We start from the raw sequence: 18,131 nt of genomic DNA on the forward strand, positions 1-18,131 counted from the left end.
CTTCTAGGTCAAATGGACAAAAAACTAATTTGAATTTTAAAAACAGAGAATCATGGCTCCTCAATGAATTTTTAAATTTGTGCCAGTTTACACACCTAGAATCTCTTGAGTGAAGGGGAGGCCAGCTCCCTTTGAGGAAGGAACCAACTACACTACTGACAATTTATGCTGTTAATCTTTCTCCCTTCCTTCACCAAGGAGACTTCCAGCTTTTTACCAGTGTAACTGTGCATTGGGGAAAGGGAAATTATCAAACATTTTGGGGACTACTGGACATTGGCTCTGAGCTGACATTGATTCCAGGGGACCCAAAACGTCATCACGGTGCTCCAGTTAAGTAAGGGCTTATTGAGGTCAGGTAATCAATAGAGTTTTAGCTCAGGTCCAACTTACAGTGGGTCTAGTGGGTCCCTGGTCTCATCCTGTAGTCATTTCCTCAGTGCTAGAATGCATAATTGGCACAGACATACTTAGCAGCTGGCAGAAAGACCATATTGGCTCCCTGACTGGTAGGGTGAGGGCTACTATGGTGGGAAAGGACAAATGGAACCCATCAGAGCTGCCTCTACCTAGAAGAATAGTAAATCAAAAACAATATCACATCCCTGGAGGGACTGCGGAGATTAGTGCCACCATCAAGAACTTGAAAGATGCAGGAGTGATGATTTCCATGACATCCCCATTCAACTCTCCCATTTGGCCTATGCAGAAAAGAGATGGATCTTGGAAAATGGCAGTGGATTATCATAGGCTTAACCATGGGGTGACTCTAATTGCAGCTGCTGTACCAGATGCAGTTTTATTGCTTGAGGAAATTAACACATCTCCCGATATCTGGTATGGAGCCACTGACTTGGCAAATGCATTTTTCTCCATTCCCGTCCCTAAGGCCCACCAGAAGCAATTTGCCTTCAGCTGGCAAGGTCAGCAATATACTTTTACTGTCCTACCTCAGGGGTATATCAACTCTCTAGCTTTGTGTCATCTTATTTGGAGAGACCCTGATCACTCTCCACTTCCACAAGATATCACTCTGGTCCATTACATTGATGACATTATATTGGTTGGACTCAGTGAGCAAGAAGTAGCAAACATGCTGGACTTACTGGTGAGACATTTGCGGGCTAGGGGATGGGAAATAAATCCAATTAAAATTCAGGGACTTTACCTTAGTAAAATTTCTAGGGGTCCAGTGGTGTGGGGCCTGTTGAGATATTGCTTCTAAGGTAAAGGATAAGTTGCTGCATTTGGCCCCTCCTACAACCGAGAAAGAGGCACAGCACCTAGTGGGTCTATTTGGGTTTTGGACGCAATGCATTCCTCATTTGGGTGTGTTCCTCTGGCCCATTTATTGAGTGACGCGAAAGGCTGCCAGTTTTGAGTTGGGTTCACAACAGGAGAAGACTCTCCATCAGGTCCAGGCTGCTGTGCAAGCTGCTCTGCCACTTAAGCCATATGACCCAACAGATCCGATGGTGTTGAGGTGTCAGTGGCAGATGAAGATACTGTTTGGAGCCTTTGGCAAGTCCCCATAGGTGAATCACAGCCGAGGCATCTAAGATTTTGCAAGTCCCTGCCGTCTTCTTCAGATAACTACTCTCCTTTTGAGAGAGAGCTCTTGGCCTGTTACTGGGCTTTGGTGGAAACAGAACATTTGGCAATGGGTCATCAAGTCACCATGTGACCTGAACTGCCTCTTATGAACTGGGTGCTTTCTGACCCATCTAGTTATAAAGTGGCTCATGCACAGCAGCATTCCATCATCAAATGCAAGTGGTATATATATGTGATCAGATTTGAGCAGGTCCTGAAGGCAAAAGTGATTTACATGAAGAAGTGGCTCAAAAGTCCATGGTTTCCACTCCTGCCACGCTGCCTTCTCTCCCCCAGCCTGTACCAGTGGCCTTATGGGGAATTCCCTATGATCAGTTGACAGAGGAAGAGAAGAGTAGGGCATGGTTCACAGATGGTTCTGCATGATATACAGGCACCACCCGAAAGTTGACAGCTGCAGCACTACAGTTCCTTTCTAGGACATCCCTGAAGGACAGCAGTGAAGGGAAATCTTCTCATTGGGCAGAACTCTGAGCAGTGAACCTGGCTGTGCACTTTTCATGGAAGTAGAAATGGCCAGATATGCGATTATATACTGATTCATGAGCTGTAACAATAGTTTAGCTGGATGGTCAAGGAAGTTGGAAGAAGCACGATTGGAAAATTGGTGACAAACGTATGTGGGGAAGAGGCATGTGGATGGAGAGTGGTCAGAAATTGTGAAGTTATTTGTATCCTATGTGAATGTTCACCAGCGGGTGACCTCAGCAGAGGAGGATTTTAATAATCGAGTGGATAATATGACCTGTTCTGTTGTTAGCACTCAGCCTCTTTCCCCAGCCACCCATGTCATCACCCAGTGGGCCCACGAACAAAGTGGCCATGGTGGCAGGGATGGATGTTACACGTGGGCTCAGCAACGTGGACTTCTGCTTACCAAGGCTGACCTGGCTGTGGCCACTGCTGAGTGCCCAATTTGCCAGCAGCAGAGACCAACACTGAGCCCCCAATATGGTACCATTCCTCGGGGTGATAAGCCAGCTACCTGATGGCAGGTTGATTATGTTGGACCTCTTCCATCATGGAAAGGACAGAGGTTTGTCCTCACTGGAATAGACACTTACCCCGGATATGGGTTTGCCTATCTTGCACTCAATGCTTCTCCTAAAACTACCATCTGTGGACTGATGGAATGCCTTTTCCACCATCATGGTGTTCCACACAGCATTGCCTCTGAGCAAGGCACTCACTTTAGAGCTAAAGAAGCGTAGCTGTGGGCTCATGCTCATGGAATTCATTGGTCTTACCATGTTCCCCATCATCCTGAAGCAGCTGAATTGACATAATGGTGGATTGGCCTTCTGAAGTCACAATTATAATGCCAACTAGATGACGATACAAAGCTGGGAAACGTTCTCCAGAAGGCCATGTATGCTGTGAATCAGCATCCAATATATGGTACTGTTTCTCCCATAGCCAGGATGCATGTGTCCAGGAATCAAGGGGTGGAAGTGAAAGTGGTACCACTCACCATCACCCCTAGTGATCCACTAGCAAAATTTTTGCTTCCTGTTCCCATGACATTACATTCTGCTTGCCCAGAGGTCTTAGTTCCAGAGCGAGGAATGCTGCCCCTAGGAGACACAACAATTTGAATAAATTGAAGTTAAGATTGCCACCTGGATACTTTGGGCTCCTCCTACCTTTAAGTCAATAGGCTAAGGAGAGATACAGTGTTGGCTGGGTGATTGGTCCAGACTATCAAGATAAAATCAGTCTACTACTCTACAACAGAGGTAAGGAAGAGTATGCATGGAATACAGGAGATCTATTGGGGCATCTCTTAATATTTACCATGCCCCATGATTAAGGTCAATGTGAAACTACAATAATCCAATCCAGGCAGGACAAGAAATGGCTCAGACTCTTCAGGAATTAAGGTTTGGGTCACTCCACTAGGGAAAAAAAAACAAAAAACAAAAAAAAACCATGGCTTGCTGAGGTGCTTGCTGAAGGCAAAGGGAATATAGAATGAGTAGTAGAAGAAGGTAGTCATTGATACCAGCTATGACCACATGACCAGCTGCAAAAACAAGGACTGTAATTGTCATGAATATTTCCTCCTTCTTTTGTTAAAAACATATTTGTGCATTTATCCACTTGTACTGGGAAAATATCTTTATTTTACTGCCTTTTTCCTTTATCATGTGACATAACATTTATTGATTTCATATCAGTATTTAAGTATTGTTAACTTTATGTAATAGCATTTGGGTTGGGGATTGGTGTGTCCAGTTTATGAAGGATAGTTGTATTATGTTAGGCATAATTATGACATTATTATTGTCTTTATCTGAAGATTATGTATAATCTCATGAGATGTGTGTGTCTTCAAGTTAACAAAAGGTAGACTTGTGATGGTTAATACTGAGTATCAACCTGATTGGATTGAAGGATGCACAGTATTGATCCTGGGTGTGTCTGTGAGGGTGCTGTCAAAGGAGAATAGCATTTGAGTCAGTGGGCTGGGAAAGGCAGTCCCACCCTTAATCTGGGTTGGCACCATCTAATCAGTTACCAACGTGGCTAGAATAAAAAGCAGGCAGAAAATCATGAAAAGACTAGACTGGCCTAGCCTCCCAGCCTACATCTTTTTCCCATGCTGGGTGCTTCCTGCCCTCAAACATCGGACTCCAGGTTCTTCAGTTTTGGGACTTGGACTGGCTCTCCCTTCTCCTCAGCTTTTAGATAGCCTATTGTGGGACCTTGTGATCATGTGAGTTAATATTTAATAAACTCTCTCTCTCTCTCTCTGTCTCTCTCTCTCTCTCTATATATATATATATATAATTAGTTCTATTCCTCTAGAGAACCCTGACTAATACATCCTTCCCCCAAACTGCCTTTGAAAACCACTCATCTATGAGCTTTGAAAGAGATTGATTTGAGTACTAACTCCATCTCCCACATGATATGGCCAGCCTTGTGTCTTTTACACTCTTTCTTTACTGCAGTGCTGTGGACTTTATTTGTGCAGGGGGCAGGAAAAACTTGGCGATTACAAGCATATGTATATATACTCTGTTGTATTTTGTCCACTTCTTATTAAATTTTATTCTGTAATATTATATATATTTGACATTCCCATTGTGCACAGGTCCCTGATAGAGACTGTAGGATATTCTCAGAATCATTCTGCAGATGAGCTAATAATTGAACTGATTAAGGAACTAATGATTATTAATGTTATTAAGTAGAAGAAATAAAAGAATATGACATAGAAGTTTGGTTGTTGAAATAAACAAACAAGCAAATAACAATCATAATAACAATAGTGGTAATCTTTTATAATCATTTATTAATTAGGGTTACAAAGGCTTAAGGACTAATTATATAGAGCAGTGAAAAGAATTTCAACTTCTGAAACTAATCTGGCAAATCTATAAACATTTTATTCTCTCCATCTAAACTATGTCTAATATATTGAGATGTAATATGAAAAATGTGTTATTAATAATTGTTTCATCAGCAATAAGAAGATTATTCAGCCAGCAAACACATGCTGAAAAGTGTCTTTGGAGAATAGAATTTGTCATTGAATATGGATGTCAGGAAAGAATCTGGGCAAAAGCAATTGGATTGGAAAAGGAAGCATAATCACCAAAATAAACAAAGTATATTTTACTGGAGAGCCCAATCTACTTGAGATTCAGCTGTAAATAACTCATTTATAGCTCATATGAAAAAGAAATTATATAGTAGAAGAAATGGATACAGAAATGTTTATGGCAAAATTTTCAGTGTATCTTTATCAAGACATTCATTTTGACTGAGAGCTAATTTTATGTATAAAATTATTTATAATATCAGCTTAAAGTAACTGGAAGTGTAGCACTCTTTCTAAAACTGTTTATCTGGATATTATAGCTTTTCTCAACAATACAATTTTAATCTGGCACAAAGACTCCTCAAAAAATTATCCCTCTGATATTTATGTAAATCAGTTAGTCCTTTGATAATGTTATTTATATTTACACACACACACACATGCACACACACACATACACATGCATATGTATTTATTTACCAAGAGTTTATGCTCAATATTTAATGAAGCTTTGAATATTGAGACAGAGCACAAAACCTTTATGATTTCCATTTATCAAGAAAAGGAATTAAAGACTCAAAATTACAATTTTGAATTGGACCAAAAGCTGGACCTAAAACTGGAAATAATTGTCTCAACCAAACATTTTGAAAAATTAAAATATACTTCTAAATCTCTAGAATATGCATGTTTCCTTCTTAAGCGTCCTGACTATGCTATGAGGAGATTATCCTTTCACTTTTTTGTTTCAATTCTGGTGTGTGTGTGTGCGTGTGTGTGTGTCTATGTTTCTGTGTCTGTGTATTTCATATAAATGATTGATATAGCTTTAAAGATTTTCTCAGTATGACTAAATTTTAGAAGGGTTTTTTTTTTCTGCCTCTGGGTCCCTAACCTTGCTTTCCTTAGAGCATCACTTTAGAATATTTGTAATTGCAAATTCTTTCTCTGCCCCTTTGAGATGTAAATCTTTTTAAAAGCCTCCTGCCAGTTTCACAACTCAAGGACCTGGGAGCCATCTCTTTGAAATGCAATCATCAATGAAGATAGTGTCCCTCTCTTCTAGTCTCTGCAGGAGCGTGGGAGTCTAACTTTGGAGGGTGCATTGCTCTAAGTTGTAAAACTACCTCATGTCATTTGGCTGATGCCAATTAGCTAACACAGATAGTCTATGATCTCCCTGACCCCAGCTTTCAAAAACTCTTTTGCTCTTTGTTTTGCCAGAGTTGAGTTGAGAGCTCAGACTGAGTTCCATCTGACCTCTGCCCGTATTGCAGTCACCTTTCTTGCCTGTTTAACTTTGACAAGTGCAATGTTTACTTTGACATATGTGTGTGAAAATAATATAGAAGTCAGTGACTTTACCTTGCTCTTCTTAGTTTTTTAGGAAATTAGCATCATCAATTTCAAGTCCTGGTGAATTTCTAATAACAATGAATCCTGCGATAATTTGAGAGCTCAGAGAGTTTTTCTAAATCCCAGTCTATCCTAATGAAAGGCTTAATAGACATGTAACTCTGCCATACGGATTATGGGTGTTAATCTTAAATCAACAACTCCTGAAAAGTTTGTGTGTGATAATAATTCCATGAGTAAAAGCAACAATCTGGCCCCTCGTATCCACAGGTTTCACATCTGTGGATTCAACCAACTGTGGATAATAAATATATAAAAAAATACAAAGTAACCATACAACAATAAAAATAATACAAATGTTAAAATACAGTATGACAACTACTTACATAGAATTTACATCACATTGGATATTATCAATAATCTAGAGGTGATTTAAAGCATATGGGAGCATGTGCATAAGTTATATATGCAAATACTACATCATTATATATCAAGAACTCGTGCAACCACAGATTTTGGTATCCACAGAGGGCCTAGAGCCAATCCCCTGCAAGTGCCAAATAAAAATTAGTTTAAAAAATAATTTTCTGGATTAGTATTTGTACAAGTGTTAAATAGAGAAATGTGTAGCACTCACTAGTCATGTATAGCATGCAGTATAGCAAAGCAGGTCATGTGGGAAGAGCTAATCTCTTACTGCCTGGGTTCCCATCCCACCACTGTACCCTTTACAAGTTGGATTAATCTGGGCAATACATAGGAAAACTCTCTTAATGCCTATAAATTTGTAAATTTTAAAAAACAAGAATAAATAGCTCTATTGTGGAGATTAGTTGTGCAAATCCGTTAAAAAATATTCTCACACTGTCTGACATATACTAATGCTTCAGTAAATTATAATACTATTATATGAATTCTGGAAATGGCATTGTGGGAAAATAAGAAATACACAATAGTCTTAGTACTAAACAATTGTTTGATCTTGAGTATTTCAACTTCCCTGGTCTTCTGTTTGTTATGATTCTTTCTACTCATTGGTTCAATAATCGATTAAATATGAAAATATTTAGAGGAGTTAATTAAGGGAGATGAAAGTAATGGTGGAGCCCTAGAAAACAGATGTCAAAAACTGATTCTCCCTTTCTGGATAGACATATAATTCCACAAATATAATTCCTATATAATTTCAAAAGGAAATTGTTTGAGGGTAGGATATATATTCAACAGAAAAATTACTCTAAGCAAATATATATTCATGACAGTAATAATTGTCAAATTATCATGTAGTATATAGTAGGTTCTCAAGAAACACACATTAAACTTAATAATTCTGCTTAGATAATATACTCAATTGTAGGGGATTTTGAAATAATAAAAGAGCAAGAATTAGGAAAAGTGCTCCAGGGAAAGATAAAGAACTTTATTATTTAAACTATTTGATTTCATTCTAAACACTACAGTTCTCACAACAGTAATTATGAACTTTCTCCATTGGAGAATACCACCTCTGTACAATGTGAATCTCATTTCATCTTTGATAGACAGTTTGTTAGGATTCTCTTATGAATGTCTTAGCAACAAACACCTTTTGGAGCGTTGTAAATATTGACAGAGCATTGAAAATGCTCTGTCAATGGTTCTTTCAGGAACCAGTACATGGAGATTGCTATCACTAGTTTTGTTCACATTATAACAGGGTTTCTACTTAGCATAATCAAATGAACCAAAATAGAAAACCCAAGATAAACAAATGAAAAATATTGAGATTTGAAGGAAAAAAAATAAAACCATAATTATCTTTAGATAATATAGGGTCTATATAATTTTTTTCATTAGTGAGTATAATAATGCTATTTAGAAATAAGACCAATATGCAAAATTTAATTAGAATGCTTTATACTAAAAAGAAATTGTGAAAGATGGGAAAAATATTAAAATATATGTATATATATATATACACACACACACTCACAAAATAAGTAGTAGTCATTTTACCAAAACTATCTTAATCCCCTGGATAAAAAGTATTTAAGTATTCCCCTAATTCAAAAATATTTTCATAATCTAAAAATTAATCCTCATATCCCAATTGGCAGTCAGTCCTTATTCCTTCAACAGTACCCTTTCTACCCTCCTTTTGGTACATGGCAGTTATTCATCTACTCTCAGGGTCTATGGATTTGCCTATTATGAACACTCTGTATGAATAAAACCATACTATGTTTTCGCTTTTATTGTCTGGGTTATTTCACTTATCACTGTATTTTCCAGGTTCATTAATGCAGTAGCATTTATTAGTACTTAATTTTTATGACCAAAAATATTTTGTTGTCGTGATATGCCATATTATGTTTGTCCATTCATTAGTTGATGGACATTTGAGTTGTTTCATTCTTTTGGCTAATATGAATGAAGTTGCTAAGAACATTCATATACACGTTTTATGTTTACATCATTTCCAGGTATCGTGATAAACTCAGTAGAGGAATTGCTCAGTCATGGAATAACACTATACTGAACTTTCTGGTGAATTACTGTGTTCCAAAGTAATTGCACAATTTTATATTCATATTGGTAATGTATGAGGGTTTTATTTTCTCCTCACTCTCACCAAAATGCATGTTAAATAATATCTCACTGTGGTTTTGATATACATCTCCCTAATGACCCATGATAGCACCTTTTTATGTGCTTATGAACTATTTGTGTATCTTCTTTGGAGGAATGTCTACTGAAATACTTTGCCTGTTTTATAATTGAGTAGTTTTTCTTTTGGTTGTAGAATTGTGAATGTTTTTATATATTCTGGATATTGGCCTTATATTTTGTAACCTTACTGAACTTGTTTATCAGCTCTAATAGTTTCTTTTTATTATTATTTAGGATTTTATATAAGCAATATTTGCAAATACAGATTATTTTACTTCTATCTTCCCAATCTGGTTACCTTCTATTTATTTTTCTAATGTAATTGTCTTAGCTAGAACCTCCAAAACAATATTGAATAGAAATTACAATAATGAGCATCTTTTTCTTGTTCCAAGTGTTAGGAGGAGAGCTTTCTCTCTTTCACCAATAATCATGATGTTAGCAGTGAATTTTTCATAAATATCTCTTATCTTGTTGATTACATTGCCTTATATTCCTAGTTTGTAAAATGTTTTGATCACAAAAGTGTATTAGATATGTCAAATACTTGCTATGCATCTATTGAGAGGATAATGTGATTTTTGTTATTTTATCAATATGCTATATTAAATTAATTTACTTTTAAATGGTGAAAAAGAAAACTCCTTTCACTTCCGGGATAAATCTTCCTTACTTCTGGATTCTGTTTGCAATTTTTGTCAATTATTTTTATGTCCGTATTCATAAGGAGTATTGGCCTATAGTTCTCTTTTCTTGTGATGTCTTTATCTAGTCTTGGTATCAGATAAATCTGTCCTGGAAGTTGGGAAGTGTTTCTGCCTCTACAATTTTTTAGAAGAATTTGTGACACATTGCTATTATTTTTCTGTAAGCATTTAGTAAAATCTATCAGTGATGGTATCCAATCAGGAGCATTCCTTTCTGATAAATTTTGTTATTAATATTTCAATCTCTCTACTTGTTGTGGGTCTATTCAGATTTTGTTTTTTCTTGTCAGGTTTGTATCATTCTAGGAATTTGTGTATTTCAGCTAGTGCTATGGTTTGGGTATGGATTATCTGTCCCCTCCAAAGTTCATGATGAAATTTGAACCCCCATGTGGTAGTGTTGGGAAGTGGAGCCTAGTGGGAGATGTTGGGTTATGAGGTGAATCAATCTTAATGGTACATACTTGAGGTAATGAGTTCTTACTCTCTTGAGACTGGATTAGTTTTCACAGAGGTTATTTGCTGCCCTTGAGAGTGGGTTGTTATGAAGCCAGGGAATCTTCATGTTTTCATCTTTTCATAGGTGTTCACTTCCCATTTGACCTTCTCCATAACGTTGTCACAGAATGAAAGCCATTGCCAGAAGCCAAGGCTATGCCCTTGACGCTTTCAGCCTGCAGAACAGTGAGTTTAATAAACTTGCTTTCATTATAAATTACCGAGTCTCAGGTATTCTTTTATTATAACACAAAATGGACTAAGACACATAGGCTATTTAATTTGTTGGTATACATTTTTATAATACTCCCTTATGACACTTTTTATTTATGTAACATGGTGCTAATGTCTCATCCTCCCTGATTTTTATTATTTCCATTTTTTTTGTTTTTTCTACATAAAGATTTATCAATTTTGTTGACTCAAAGAACTAACTTTCGGTTTCATGGCTTTTCCTATTGTTTTGTTAGTTATATTTTATTTGTTTATTTCATCTCTTTATTACTTCCTTCCTCCTGCATGCTTTGAGTATGAATTACTCTATTTTTTTAGTTTCTTAAGGAGGAAGTTTAGTTTACTGATTTAATATCTGTCTTCATATTTATATAGGCATTATAGCTATGTGCTTTATCTCAGCACTTCTTTAGCTACAGCCCATAAGTTTTTCTGTTTTTTTAACTTCACTCGTGTCAAAGTGTTATGTAATATTCGTTGTGATTTTTTCTATGACTTACATTTGCACATTAACTCGTAACTTATGATTAAAACAAACTTAATGAAAAGTAAACAAAAGCTTTGTTCTTAGATAGCAAATATTGTACTTCCCCTTTATTTGGTATATTATTATCCTGCAAATAATATATTTTTACATAGTATGTTTATTAATACTGATTTATAATAATTCCTTCATGTAGTTTAATTTTTAATCAGATAACGAAAAAAGTTATAAACAAAATTCCTTTTTATTATATTTATAAAAGACATTAACTTTGTATTTATTATTATTGGAGCCCTTTATTCTTGATGTGGATTTGAGTTATTGTCTTGTGTTCTTTCATTTCAAACTGAGGGATTTCTATTAGTATTTCTTATACAGCAGGTCTGATAGCATCAAATTCTCTGTTTTTGTTTATCTAAGTATATCTTAATTTATTCTTTTAGCCTTCATTTTTAAGGTTAGTTTTACTGAACATAGAATTCTTGGTTGTCAGTCTTTTCCTTCTGTACTTGGAATATGTTATCTCATTGCCTTCTGGCCCCATGATTTTTTCTAAGAAATCAGCTCTTAATGTTCCTGATATTCCCTTGTAGACAAAGACTCCTGTCTCTCTTATTGCCTTCAAGGTTCTCTCACACTTTTTAGCTGTTAATATTTTAATTACGGCATGCCTAGGTGTAGATCCTATAATGGTTTTTATCAAAAATAAAAATATTTGCCACTATTTATTCAAATGGTCTGTCACATTCTCTCTCTCTTCTGGAACACTCATTATGTGTTTGTTGGTATTCAGATGGTGTTTCACAGTACTTTATGGCTCTATCTACATTTCTTCACTTCTTATTTTTCTTCCTCAGTTGATCAGTCATTAACTTTGATAATTTTTCTTTCAGCTGAGAATTGCTACTTAGCTCTTTAGGGGAATATTTTATTTCAGTATTTTTAATTTTCCAATCCAGAACATATGTTTAACTATTTTAAATAATAATTTCTGAAGACGGCATAAAACAAGATGGCCAAATAAATGCCTTCACTAATTGTCCTTTCTGCAGGACAGAAAACTGAAAAACTACCCACACAAAAATGCAACTTCATGAGAACCAAAAATCAGGTTAGCAATCGTAGTACCTGGTTTTAACTTTATATTTTTGAAAGAGGTACTTAAGGGAGTAGGAAAGAATCTAAAATAGCCACCACCACCCCTATTCCATTTTCTGGCAGTGGCTGTGTGGAGCTGAGAGAAAATTTGTGTGCTCGAGGAGGAGCACAGTGGTTGTGGGATTCTGCATTGGAACTCATTATTGCCCTGTCACAGAGGAAAGCAACACCAAATAGAACCCAGTCAGTACTCAAGAAGGGAGCATGTAGACCAGCCCAAGCAAAAGGGAATCATGATCCCAGCAGCCAGAACCTGAGTTCTGGCAAGCACTATCGTTAGCTAAAGTGCAATGAGGTGTTAAATAAACCTGAAATGCAGGCTAGGCCAAAATTGCTGCAATTTCTGCACAACTCCTGGTGCTGGGCAACTCAGAGCCCATGGACATGGGGGCAAAAGACCCAGTGAGACATCAGCCAGGGTGGCCAAGGGAGTGTTTATGCCACCCCTCCCCTAAATGCAGGCAGCACAGCTTATACTTCTATGGGAGATTCATTCCTGCCACTTGAGGAGAGGAGAGGGAAGAGTAAAGAGGACTTTGTCTTGTAATTTGAATACCAGCTCAGACACACTAGGACAGGGCACCAGGCAGAGTCCTAAGGTCTTCATTCCAGGCCCTAGCTTACAGATGACATTTCTACACATACCTGTTCTTATTTCTAGAAATAAGACTACTGGCCAAAAGAGAACCCATGCTTTAAAGGGAAGGACTCAGTCCTGACAGGATTTATCACCTGCTGATTAGAGAGCCCTTGGAACCTGGATAATCAGCAGCAGTACTAGGTAGTACTCATCTTGGGCCTTGGGTTAGACTCAGAGATGTGCTGACTTCAGGTATGACCCAGTATATTTCCAGCAGTGGTGCCTACAGGAGAGTCCTTCTGTCTGAAAGAAAGGAGAGGTAACAGTAAAGGGACTTTGTCTTATGGTTTAGGTACAAGCTTGGCCACAGTTGGGTAGAAAACAAAGCACGTTTTTGGGGTCCCCAATTCCAGGCTGTGAATCTTGAATGGCATTTCTGGACCTGCCTTGGGTGAAAGGAGAGCCCACTGCCCTGAATTGAAGGGTCTCAGGCCTGACAGTATTCACCATAACCTGACTGAAGAGCCCTTGGACCTTGAATAAACATTGATGATAGCCAGGCAGTACTCACCACAGGCTAGGGCAGTTGTGGCCATGGGGAGAAAATTCTCTGCTAGTGGAAAGGAGAGGCAAGAATGGGAAGGATTTTGTCTTGTGGCTTGGATGCCATCTCAGCTGCAGTAGACTTAAAAAAAAAACTTTGACATACTGAAGAACTCATCAAGGTCTCTTACTAGCAGAACTTATCAAATAGAAGAAAGAGTTAGTAAGCTTGAAGAAGGCTATTTGAAAATACACAGTCAGAGATCCAGAAAATCTTCAGGATCTAGAATATAGCCTTAAAATGGCAAATCTGAGAGTCATTTGCCTTAGTATAGACAGCTTTCTATACTTATAGCAAAATACCATTATTTAAGTACACGAAAGTTAAAGAACACCAAGCAGATTTAAACCAAATAAGACTACTGAAAGACATTTAACAATCAACTCCCACAGATCAAGTATAAAAAAAGTATCCTAAAAGCAGCAAGAGAAAAGAATCAAATAATATGCAATGAATCTCCATTATAACTGGTAGCACACTTTTCAGTAAAAATCTCACAGGTCAGGAAAGAGTGGTATGACATATTTAAAATGCTGAAGGAAAAAAAAAATTACCTTAGAACAGTATATCCAGGGAGAATATCCTTCAAACATGAAGGAGAAATAAAACTTTCCCAGACAAACAAAAGCAGAGAAATTTATCAAACCCAGACATGTCTACAAGAAATGCTAAAGAAATTTCTTCAATACAAAAGAAAAGAATGTTATTGAGCAACAAGAAAATAAGAAATCATTTGAAGGTACAAAACTCATGTGTAATAATAAGTATGCAGAAAAACAGATTATAACAGTAATTGTGATATGTAACTACTCATATCTTGAGTACAAATACTAAAACATGAATAGATTGAAAATAATTACTACAATTTTTCATGATATAGTACAATAAGATATAAATAACATCAAACAAAGTTAAAAAGCAGAGGGACAAAATTTGTGTAGAGTTGTTACTAGTTTTCTCATTGCTTGTTAGATTGTGATGCAGTGTCAAGTCATCAGTAGACTAAAATTATGGTTTATGAGATATTATTTGTAAGCCTCATGGTAACCTCAATCAACATACAATAGATACACAAAAATAATAATCAAGAAGTTATAATATATTACAAGTTAAAGTAATCTTCTCTAAAAGGAAGATAAGAAGGAAGGAAACAAGGAATAGAAGACCATAATACAACCAGGAAACAAATAACAAAATAGCAGGACTAAGTCCTTACCTATAAATAATAACACTGAATGGAAATGGAGTAAACTCTCCAGTCAAAAGACATATAGTGGCTGAATGGATAAAAAACCCAGATCCAATGATTTCTTGCCTATAAGAAACATACTTCACTTATAAAGACACACATAGGCTGAAAAAAAATGAAAAGAGGTATTTTATGCAAATGGAAACCAAAAGGTGAAGGAGTCACTATACATATACAAGAAAAAATAAGTTTCCAGAAAAATAAAACTATAAAAATAGATTTAAAAAGTGTTTTATATAATGACAAATGGATCAATTCAGCATGAGAGTATAACAATTGTACATATATGTGACCCTACACTGAAGCACCAAGATATATAAAGGAAATATTATGAGAGCTACAGAGAGAGATAGCCCCTAGTAAAATAATAGCTGGAGATTTCAACATTCCACTTACAGCATTGAATAGATCATCCAGGCAGAAAATCAACAAAAGAACATCAAACTTAATGTGTACTGGAGACCAAATGGACCTAAAAGATATTTACAGAACATTTCATCCAATACCTGCAGAATACACATTCTTCTCCTCAGTACATGAACCTTTCTCAAAGATAGACTATACCTTAACTCAAAAATGAATCTCAAAAAATTCAAAGAAATTCAAATATCAGACGTCTTCTCGAACCACAATAGAATAAAACTAGAAATCATTATCAACAGGAATTTTGGAGACTATGGAAACATATGGAATTATAACAATATCCACATGAACAACATGTGAGTCAATGCAGAAATTTAGAAGTAAATTGAAAAAGTTATTGACACAAATTATAATGGAAGCACAATATACTAAAACCTATAGGATATAGTGAAAGCAGTACTAACAGGAAAGTTTATAGATATAAGCATCTATATTGCAGAAGCAGAAAAACATGAAATAAACAACCTAATCATTCATCCTAAACAGCTATAAAAGCAAGAGAAAATGAAACCCAAAATGAGCAGAAGAAATAATAAAGACAAGAAGAGAGATAAATGAAATTGAAACAAAAAAACAGACAATCAATCAAATGAAAAGTTGGTTTTCGAAAAGATAAATAAAATTGACAAACTAGCCAGACTAAGAAAAAAAGAGAGAAGGTCCATACGCATAAAACCAGGGATGAAAAAAGAGAGGTAACAACTGATCCCTTAGTAATTCAAAGGAACATTAGCGGCTACTATGAGCAACTATATGCCAGTAAATTGGAAAACATAGAAGAAATGCATAAACTCCTAAACAAATAAACCTACCAAGATTGAACCATGAAGAAATGCAAAACCTGAACACTCCAATAACAAGTAATGATATAAAAGCCCTAGTAAAAAAGTCCCTCACAAAGAAAAGCCCAGGACTTGAAGGCTTCACTGCTGAATTTTACCAAACATTTAAAGAAAACCTAATACCAATCCTACTCAAACTATTCTGAAAAATAAAGGAGAAGAGAATACTTCCAGACTCATTCTATGAAGCCAGTATTACCTTGATAACAAAATCAGACAAAGAATCATCAAATAAATAAATAAATAAGAAACTACAGGCCAATATCCATAATGAATATTGATGTAAAACTCCTCAACAAAACATTAGCTAACTGAATTCAAAAACACACTCAAAAATCCTTCATTAGGACCAAGTGGGATTTATTCCTGGGATGCAAGCCTAGTTCAACTTATGCAAATCAATCAATGGATACATATATCAACAGAATGAAGGACAAAAACCATATGATCATTTCTATTGATGCTGAAAATTTTTGATATAATTCAACATGGCTTCATGATAAAAATCCTAAAAAAAAAAACTGGCTATAGAAGGAGCATACTTCAATACAATAAAAACCATATATGACAGACCCACAGGTAGTATCATATTGAATGGGGAAAAAAATGAAAGCCTTTTCTCCAAGATCTGGAACATGACAAGCATGAGCACTTTCCAGTGTTATTCAGCATAGTACTGGAAATCCTAGCTAGACCAATCAGACAAGAGAAGAAATAAAGTGCCTCCCAATTAGAAAAAAGTCAATTTATGCTTTTTTGCAGATTATGTGATCTTATATTTGGAAAAACCTAAAAATTCCACAAAAAATCTACTAGAACTGATAAATAAATTCAGTAAAGTTTCAGCATACAAAATCAACATACAGAAATCAGTTCCATTTATATGTCCCTATAGCAAACAATCTGAAAAGGAAATAAAGAAAGTAATTTCATTAAAAATAGCTACAAGTGAAATTAAATAACTAGAAATCAACCAAAAAAACGTGAAAGATGTCCACAATGAAACGTATAAAATATTGATGCAGCCAGACATGGTGGCTCATGCCTGTAATACCAGCACTTTTGGAGGCTGAGATGGGCAGGTCACTTGAGGCCAGGAGTTCAAGACCAGACTGGTCAACATGGTGAAACCCGGTCTTTATTAAAAAAAAAAAAAAAGAGGTTCTTGTGGTGGCACATGCCTATAATTCCAGCTACTTAAGAACCTGAGACATGAGAATCATTTACATCCTGGAAACAGAGGTGGCAGTGAGCCGAGACTGTGCCACTGCACTCCAGCCCAGGTAATAAAGAGAGATGAGGAAAAAAAAAAAGAAAGAAAGAAAAAGAAGAAAAGATTGATATAAGAAATTGAAGAGGACACATAAAAATGGCAGGATATTCCATTTTCATGAATTGAAAGAATCAATATTGTTAAAATGCCCATACTACACAAAACAATATACAGGTTCAATGCAATTCCTATCAAAATACCAATGACATTCTTTACATAAATAGAAAAAACAATCCTAAAATTTATATGGAACCACAAAAGTTCCCAAATAGCAAAAGCCACCCTAAGCAAAAAGAACCAAACTGGAGAAGTCACATTACCTGACTTCAAATTATACTACAGAACTATAGTAACCAAACCAGCACTGTACTGGCATTAAAAAGACACATGGGCAAGTGGAACAGAATAGAGAACTCAGAAACAAATCTAGATGACTACAGTGAACTTATTTTTGACATTGGTGCTAAGATCCTACATTGCAGAAAGGACAGTCTCTTTAATAAATTATGCTGAGAAAACTGGGTATCCATAAGCAGAATAAAACTAGACTCCTGTCTCTTGCCAAATACAAAAGTTAAATCAAAATGAATTCAAGATTTAAATCTGAGACCTCAAACTATAAATCTTCTACAATAAAACATTGGAGAAACTCTCTAGGCCATTGAACTGGGCAAAGTTTCTTGAATAATACCCCACAGTCACAGGAAATCAAAACAAAAATAGACAAATGGGTTCATATCAAGTTAAAGAGCTTCTGCACGGGAAAGGAAACAATCAACAAAGTGAAAATACAACCCACAAAATGGGAGAAAATATTTCCCAACTATCCATCTGAGAAAGGATTAATAAAGAGAATATGTAAGGAACTGAAAAAAACTCCATAGAAAAAATCTAATAATCTAATAATCTAAAA

At 35.9% G+C, this 18,131-nt stretch overlaps 1 long non-coding RNA gene across 3 annotated transcripts in view; it reads left to right on the forward strand.

The window, feature by feature from the left end:
• Nucleotides 1-18,131, forward strand: part of LOC129480507 (uncharacterized) — a 221,950-nt gene that overhangs the window by 177,644 nt on the left and 26,175 nt on the right. The window contains exons 5-6 of one of the 3 annotated variants that reach the window (XR_010120468.1): nucleotides 8,980-9,063; nucleotides 10,457-10,557. The exons of 1 other annotated variant lie outside the window; for it this stretch is intronic. This is a non-coding gene — a long non-coding RNA (uncharacterized lncRNA). The remainder of the gene's footprint in view (nucleotides 1-8,979; nucleotides 9,064-10,456; nucleotides 10,558-18,131) is intronic. One more of the 3 variants, XR_010120469.1, reaches the window with a different exon arrangement.

This window comes from Symphalangus syndactylus, chromosome 4, assembly GCF_028878055.3.
Source record: "Symphalangus syndactylus isolate Jambi chromosome 4, NHGRI_mSymSyn1-v2.1_pri, whole genome shotgun sequence".
Classification (NCBI taxonomy): domain Eukaryota; kingdom Metazoa; phylum Chordata; class Mammalia; order Primates; family Hylobatidae; genus Symphalangus; species Symphalangus syndactylus.